The 8,731-nt window shown below is 37.0% G+C and overlaps 1 protein-coding gene across 10 annotated transcripts in view; it reads right to left on the reverse strand.

The window, feature by feature from the left end:
- Positions 1 to 8,431, reverse strand: part of PLAGL1 (PLAG1 like zinc finger 1) — a 60,129-nt gene extending 51,698 nt beyond the window's left edge. For 4 of the 10 annotated variants that reach the window (XM_036222278.1, XM_016119553.2, XM_036222286.1 and 1 more), the window contains exons 1-2: positions 8,089 to 8,431; positions 3,635 to 3,693 (exon numbers count right to left, since the gene is read on the reverse strand). The gene's annotated coding sequence lies outside the window, so the exon portion shown is untranslated. Of the gene's footprint in view, positions 1 to 3,634; positions 3,694 to 7,199; positions 7,778 to 8,088 lie in introns of those variants that run through there. The other 6 variants (XM_036222293.1, XM_016119558.2, XM_016119559.2 and 3 more) reach the window with 3 other exon arrangements.
- Positions 8,432 to 8,731: the final 300 nt, after the last annotated feature.

The following is an 8,731-nucleotide window of genomic DNA, read 5'->3' on the forward strand; positions in this document are numbered from 1 at the left end:
AAGAACAGCCACTGTACGTGAAAAAAAATTTAACATTAAGATAAATCCAGATCACATAAACATATATAAGGTTTACCCAAGAGTACGAGGTGATTTAATAATTAAATAATTTATATAATTAAAATGATTAAAACAACCTACCACATTAAGAAATACAGAAAGAAAGAAAAAATGAGTACTTCCCTAAGGACTAAGCATAATTCTTAGCCCTTTCTATGTAATTAGCTCATTTAATCATTTCAACAACCCTTTCTGGTAGATTCTTGCTATCTACATTTTATAGATGAAAAAACTAAAATATAGAGAAGTTCAGTAACTGGCTAAGATTACACTGTAGAGCAGAAAGAGGCAGAACTAGGAATTGAACCCAGGTAGTCTGGCTCCAGAGTCAGAATTCCAATTAAGAAATGTAGAAAGAATAAAGAAAATGGAAAATCACCATTAGAATACTACAACAATAATTGCTGCACGTCACATCAGCTGCATGCTAAACTTAAAGGAGAAATAGGACATTTGCACACCCTCAAAATATCTCCCTCAAAATATTTATTCATCACCACGGTAATTATAACATACATCTACAAATCATTGGATACATTTTCCTCTCATCTCCTTGAATGTGGACTTGCTTCTAACAAAATAAATAGCAGAAAACAAAAAGAAGTAATGGTACAATGGAGAAATCTGGCAGACATCATCTAAACTATATGATCCAGGTTAACATGTTGATGTGGATATATTATGTGCCCCCAGATATGATGCAACAAAAAGGCACAACATCTCTATAGTATTCTGCTCCCAAGTCCATAATCTCAGTCTAATTCTAAGAAAACAGTGGAGAAATCCAAATTGAAGGACATTGTATATAATACATGGCCAGTACTCTTCAAAAGTGGCAAGGTCTGGAAAAACAAGTAAAAACTAAAAAACTGTCACAGATTGGAGTAGACTAGCGACACAACTAAATGCAATGTAGTATATGGACTAGATCCTAGAACAGAAAAATCACTTTGGTGAACAAACTGGGGAAATCTGAATAAAGTCTGTTATTTAAATAATAGTATTGTGACAATGTTAATTTCTCAAATTTGGTAAATCCTATGTAAGATGGTAACATTAGACGAAGCTAAGTGAAGAGGATACAGGAACACTCTATACTATCTTTGCAACTCTTCTGTAAATCTAAATTTAATAACAAATAGTTTTAAAAATTTAATACTCATTTGTGAAAACAAATCTCAGTAAACCAGGAATAGAGGAAAATTTCCTCAATCTGGTAAAGGGCACCTCCAAAAAAATACAGTAAAGTTATCCTTAAGAGTGAAATATTGAGGTATCTTCCCTTAAGATTAGAAAAAAGCAAGAATGTGCATTTTAACACTCCTGTTAAATATTGTTCCAGTGTTTCCAGTCAAGGCCATAGAGATTAGAAAGGCAAAGTAAAAAAAAAAAAAAATGTTTTTGCAGATGACATGATTGTGCATTTAGAAAATCCCCAACAACCTATGAACTGCCAGAACTAAAAAGTGAATTCAGCAAAGTCACAAAATATAAGCTTGATATATAAAAACCAATTGCATTTCTCTACACTAGCAAGATATTTAGAAAATAAAATTAAGAAAATGATACGATTTACAATATCATCAAAAAAAAGTCAAATGCCTAAAATGAAATTTAATAATGTGTAAGTTTTCTACACTGAAAAACACAAAACAATGCTGGAAATAACTGAAAAATTTATTCAATGGAGAGATATACCATGTTCATGAATTGGAAGATTCTATTAAGATGTTCATTCTTTTAAATTTGTTCTGTAGAATTAATTCAGTCCCAATCAAAAGTCTGGTAAAAAAAAATTTTTAACAGAAGTTAACAAGCTCAATCTAAACTTTATATAGAAATGCAAACCACTTAAATAGCTAAAACAAGCTTTAGGGAGAACAAAATTAGAGAGTTTATACTACTGTATGTCAAGACTGGCTACAAACTACAGTAACTAAGAAAGTGTGGTACTGAGCTAATAAATACTTCAGTGGAACAGAATAGAATTCAGATTCAGACTCAAATATACGATCATTTGTTTTCAACAAAGGCCCCATTGCAATTCAATGGAAAAAGAAAGGTCTTTTCAATAAATGTGTAGAGCAAATGGATGTCCATATAGAAAATAAATCTTGACCCTCCCCACTGCCACCTCACAGCATACACAAAACTCCACTGGACGTAAATCAAAGACCCGACAGTGAGGACTAAAACGAAAAAGCCTCTGGAGGAAACCACAGGCAAATGACTTTAGGACCCTGAGGGAGGACAAAAATGATTGTGGGAGAAAATTTTGCGGACTGGGTGCAAAAAGCACTAACTCCTCACTGTCCGCCGCCAAAAAAGAAAAAATGAAAAACTGGCAAACTTCATAAAAACACATGTGCGTATCCAAAAGCACCATTAAGAGAATAGACAATTTTCAGACAACTTTTATTTGTAAACATGTACCCGATAAAGGTTTTCTATCCAGAATATATAAGAAATTAAACTCATCAACAAGAAGATAATCTGATTTTTTAAAAAATAGAAAAGCAGGTAAAAGATTTAAATAGGTACTTCACAAAAGAATCTGAATTCCCAATAAACGACATAAAAAGATGTTCAACATTATTAATATTTATGGAAATACAACCAACTTACCCAAATACCACCAATCCAGATCCTTGGTACATATCCAGGAGATATGAGTATATGTCCACCAATGTCAGTGTCAAAAATATATGTAGCAATTTTATTTATAATAGCCAAAAACTGAAAACAACTTCTATGTTCATCAATGAGAAGGGATAAATTGTGGTATAGCTATCTCAAGCAATAATACAGAAGAGAGGTCACCAAACTTTCTGTAAAGGGCCAAAGAGTAAGTAGCTTAGGCTTTGTGGGTCATTCGGTCTCTGCTATAACTACTCAGCTCTGCTGAATGGCTATGTCCAATAACATTTTAGTAAAATATGGTGTGGGCTGGACTTGGTTGGAAGGTCATAGTTTGCCACCCCTCTCTATAAAGCAAACAAACTACTTATAAATGCAAAATGGATGAATGTCAAAAATATCCGGTGAACAAAAGAAAACTAACACAAGAAGAATAAACCATATGATTCCATTTATATGAAGTTCAAGAACACCTGAAAATAATCCATGGCTACTAAAGTCAGCAGAGTAGTCGATGTGGGGAACGGAGTGGCTCTTCTGATAGGAGGGTACAGGAAGGAACTTCTGCAGGGATGAAAATGTTTCATGCTTTTATCTGGGTGGTGATCACACAGACGTGTGTGTGTGTGTGTGTGTGTGTGTGTGTATTTCATCAAGCCATACAGTTTATTCTTTTATTGTATACAAATTATAGTTCAATTTGTAGACGAAACAAAAATTAAAGACCAGAATACAGATGTGAAGAAATTAGCTAGAATTCAACAGACAAAAAATATATATAAAATATATAAAAGCTAGAATAAAATTAAAAGGGAAAATAGAATTAGAAAGCCAACAGAAGTCAAGTCAGAGTTCTTAAAGAAATAGAAATAATGGAAGAAAAACAAAACAGAAAGAGATAAAGAATAAAACTTTTGAGAACTGATGAAAGACTAACCTTAGAGACAGGAAACGCAGTCAATTCAGGATAAATGAAATGTCCACACCGCTGGAAAACTGTAGAACACAAGAGAAAAAAGATTTTAAAATAAAACCAAAAAAAAAAAAAGAGAGAGACAAATTACCAACAAATCTCAGTTATTTCAACAAACTGTAACACTGAGCACAGAAGTCAATGGAATGATAACTGCAAGGGGCTAAGAAAGAATCTGTTAACCTGGAATTGTACGTCGAACAAAACCATCATTCAAGAACAAAAGCAAAATAAAGACGTTTTCAAATAAAGTTTGCCATCAACAAGCTTAATAAACAAGCTATTAAATATATACTTGAAGAAAAAAAGAAATATTTGAGATGCAAGAAGGAATGACAAGCATAGAATCCATAAAAACAAAAAATAATAATAATGTCAAATTTACAGGAGACAAAAATCAAGACAGAACTGAAACTCTGGATAACTATAACATACAGGCCAGGAGATTAACTGGTGTCAAAGCAAACTAGATTTCTTGAATTATTTGGAAGAAGAATAGCATTAACAAACTTCAGATTAAGTTAAATTTATTATTTAAAGTTTTAAAGGAAACTACCAAAAGAATGAAATCAATATATACTAGTTGAGAGGGACAAAACGGAATAAAAAAAAAAAAATGCAAAAGACAGCAAAGGAAGAAGAAAAAAACACAGACAGGACAAAAACAACCACAAAACAGAATGCAAACTTTAATCCTAAATACATCAGTAATTACATTAAACTTAATTGGGCTGAGAGCTCCAGTTAAAGACCAAAGATCATCAGAGTGGATTAGAAAAACAATTGCATTTTACCTATCTGAAGGAGGTATTCTAAGCCAATACTAACTAAGAGAAAGGTGTGACTATGGTATTATAAAACAAATGGACTTTAAGTAAAAGGCGGTTAGGGGAGGCGGAATAAAACATCACTATAGAATGACAAAAGGGTCAATTCACAAAGAAGACAGAGCATACACTTTCAACTTTATAAAGCAAAGTTTACAGAATTACAAGAAAAAATTAAGAAAATGCATTATTTTATTGTGATATTCTTATTACACCTATCTTGGTAATTGATAGATCAAACCAAAAATTTAATAAGGTTAAAAAAAATTTGAGTGCCACAATTTTTATGCTTGATCTTAGACATATGCATATGTATATATGGATATGTGTGTTCATATATGTATGTATGTGTTTATATACACATACGTGTATATATGAACGTATATATGTGCATATATACGCACACCTACCTTGTCCCAAAAGTCTGTGAGTATATATTCCCAATCATTCAAGGGGCAGTTGAAAAAGTAACCATGAGGCCACAAAGCAATTCTCAAATTTCAAAGAATCTGTAGCATAGAGCCCTCATTTGCTGACTACAATGCAAGTGAGAAATCAGTAACAAAAAGAAAACCATCCATGTATATGGAACAAGAAAATACATCTAAAAATCATAGGGAAAGAAAATAGCATCTTAATGAAAAACAATTTTAATTCTTAGAACCAAAAACTATGCTACATATTAAGCGGCAGTAAATAAAAGCTGTAGAATTTGCAGATAAATCAATGACCAGAGTAAAGAGCCCAGAAATGAGCCCAAGCATATCTGGAAATATGTTTATGCCAGAGGATGGCACTGTAAATCCCTGGTATGGGACAATTACTGCTCCACATAGGAAAAAGAAAACAAATTAATCTTAATCTCACAACACAAATAAAATATATACATTTATGGACACAAACACACACACACGTGTGTCAGGTAAATTAAATAATTAAATATATAAAAATGCAAGCCTTGAAACTTTTAGAAAAAAAATTTTAAATATATTACCTTAATAGTAGAGAATATCTTAGGACACAAAAGCACTAAGATTGTCTGTAGTTTATATAACCAACCAAGGATTTGTATATTGAACAATGTTTTCCAATAGAAATTTCTACAATAACGGAAATATTTTGTTATACCATATATACCATACATATATATACCATATATAGTGTAATATAAAATATAATAAAATATGATAGCCACGTCACATGTGGCTACTGAGCACTTGAAATGTGGCCTAGTGTGACTGAGGAATTGAAATTATTGAAATATGACAACATGTTAGCAGTTTTAGACCCCTAATTAAGGTATGTTATGTTTCTACATGCTTTCGGTATTTAATTTTTCATAAAAGAATTTTAGTTCAGCTTAAATTACTACATTAAATATTTCAGTTTTGTAAAAGATACATAAAAGTTGCATTTTAGAAAACAAACACACCAGTGTTCACATTATTATCTGTGAATGATTTTAATTTTATTCCAAATATTCTTTAAAATATTATAAAGTTAGGATATAAAAACAAAGAATTTAATGAACACTGATGTAGCTACCAGAGAAGTTATGAAATAAAATATTACTGATATTGTTTAATTTCTCTAGGTATCTCTCCTTGATCACGTTTTTTTTTTTTTTAAGAGAGAGCAGCTGGAAAATATGAATAATAGACTAGAGCCTTGGCTTCAGGTTTCTGCTTTTTGATATGCCCATCCATATTTTAATATATTTGGGGGAAATTTAATATACTGACATATGTACAATTTAACAAAGCGATATAAAGCAAACACTCATTTAACCACTACTCACTCGGGGCAGGGAAAAAAGCACTTTCAGCATCCCCAAAGCCCTGTGTCTTTTAACATTCACAGCCCACTTCACTCCCCCAGGAGACGACGACTAACTTGAATTTTATGATATTAACTTATTTACAATTTTTCTTTACTGCTTTTAATGCCTATAAATGCATTCTTAATAATAACTTTATTTCACCAGGTTTTGAATTTCACATAGATAATATCACACGGTATTCTTCAGCAAGTTGGTTGTTTTTTTTTTTTTTTTTTTTTTTGCTCAGCATTGAGAAGCATTTGTGCTAAAACACGAAACTTCTTCATTCACCACTGTACTGAGTGAGTTTCATTTTATAACTAGCGTAGAGTTCACCTTTCTCCTATCAGATGGACATGAAAGTTGCTTCCAGCTTTGGAGTATTACAAATAACACTGTAGTAAACTTTGTACACGTCTGCCTGTGTATATGCATGAAAATTTATCTAGGGCAGTGGCTTTCAAACTTTTTTGACCATGACTCATACTAAGGAATGACGTTTTACATCATGACACACATCTGTGTATCAAACTTAGAGAAAAAGTTTCAAAATACCCTACAACCTGAGACACATTCTGATATTTTCGATTCTGTTAGTTTGTGTGTTTTACAAATCCTGATCATTATTCACTTTACTGATTTTACAACCCACTAAAATGGGCTTCAAACTCTGAAAAACATCGCTCTAGAGGACAAACACCTAAGTGTGGAACGGCTAGGACATGCAACAGGGACATGGGACTTTGTCAACATTTCTAGATCCTTAACTTTTAAGCAAATATTCTTATCTAAATTAACCAGTCTATAATTTTAGAGCTAAAACTGTGAAACATCAGACCGTTTCATCGTTTCCTTCAGTCGTTAAACAGTATTAATCACTTACCATGTGCTAAGGATCCACGGGGCTGCAAGCGAGACTGGTGGGTTAATACACTGGGGGGCTGAGGAGGACATTAGGGACCAAGACCTCAATGAGGCCCCAGAAAGCTCACAGGAGGGGCTTCGGATCCTGCCTGGGGAGGGAGGGGTTCGGGAAGGATTCCTGGAAGAAGGAGGACCTAAGCTGAGTGCTTCTATTTTTAATTTTTATTGGTTTTCTAAAACATAAAAGTAACACATTTGTTGGGAGGGGGAAAAAAAGTCAAAATTACAGGAGTATATTCATTAAGAAGTAAAAATACCCACCGCCGTCCTTAAAGTCTGATGCTGAGACTAAATAACCAAAGTTGCATTATCAGTTATCCCAATCTAGGAAATTTTTCGGAGCCCACATTTTAAAATAGTTTGAAGCGTCTATCTTATAGGATCCATAACATAGAAAGCATAAAGCGAATCATATTTTCCACAACGACGCCAGCGCAGACATTTCGTATTTACTCACGTTATTACTTTTAAGACTTTTTTTTTTTTTTTTTTTTTTTTGGCCTTTTGGCATGGTGAGAGTGCCAGGCTTCAAAACCTGAAGTCTATTTACCGCACGCTCGATACACGCGAACGCTTCAAAAAGTGGCATGAAACACGACCGGCCGAAAGCGTCCTTCGCTCAGGTCGCCTCGGCGTGCCCGGTGACAATTCGCCGGAGTTTCGCACTTGGTCCCGAGGAGCCCGGAGCCCGGCACGTACACGGCGCGTCGGCACCGGCACACCCTCCCCGGCGCGGCAACCGGCCCGGGACGGTCCGCGCTCCGCGGCAATGCCGCCGCCCCGCCGCCCCGGGGCCCACAGCGGGCCCCGCGGCCACGGCGCCGCGCCGCGGGGACCCCGCCACCTACCCTGCGGGGTCTACAGCCCCCCGGAACTCAGGCGAGGCAGCTGGGGCGCGCCGCCTCCGCGGCCATGACGGCAACCCGGGGAAACGTCCCGCGCGCCAAGGCCCGCGGTCCTCCGGGCAGCGAGAGAGAGCCGCCCCGTCCGTCCGTCCGTCCGCCCGCCAGCAGAGTGAGGCCAGAGAACGCCCCAGACGGGGCTAAATCAAGGCTCGGGGCGGTGCCGACGGGCTGAATGACAAATGGCAGATGCCGTGGGCTTTGCCGCCCTCGGCAGCCGCGAGGATGGCTGCGCCGAGGAGGCCGCGCACAGGCGGAGCCCGGGAGCCGGAACGGCGCGTCCGCGAGGAGGGCGCTGGGGCCCCCGGCGGGGGCGTCACGTGGCAGGAGGAGGCCCCGCTGGGGAGCCAGGGGGTCGGCGGCCTGGGCGGAGGAAGAGGACAGGCGCCTAGACGCCTGACCGATTGAGTCATCCGTGTGGGCAAAGCCAAGGTCGCCCAGGTGCAGAGCTAGCGCAGGTAGACCCGAACCGGCCCGAAGCCCCGTGCGGTATCGAAGACTGTTCACTCAAGTCACCACCAGGATGAACCGCCCTGAGCCAAATCGTAAACGAGAAACAGCACAGATGCTAGGAGAACACTGCAACCGG

This window comes from Rousettus aegyptiacus, unplaced genomic scaffold, assembly GCF_014176215.1.
Source record: "Rousettus aegyptiacus isolate mRouAeg1 unplaced genomic scaffold, mRouAeg1.p scaffold_m13_p_1, whole genome shotgun sequence".
NCBI classification, from domain to species: domain Eukaryota; kingdom Metazoa; phylum Chordata; class Mammalia; order Chiroptera; family Pteropodidae; genus Rousettus; species Rousettus aegyptiacus.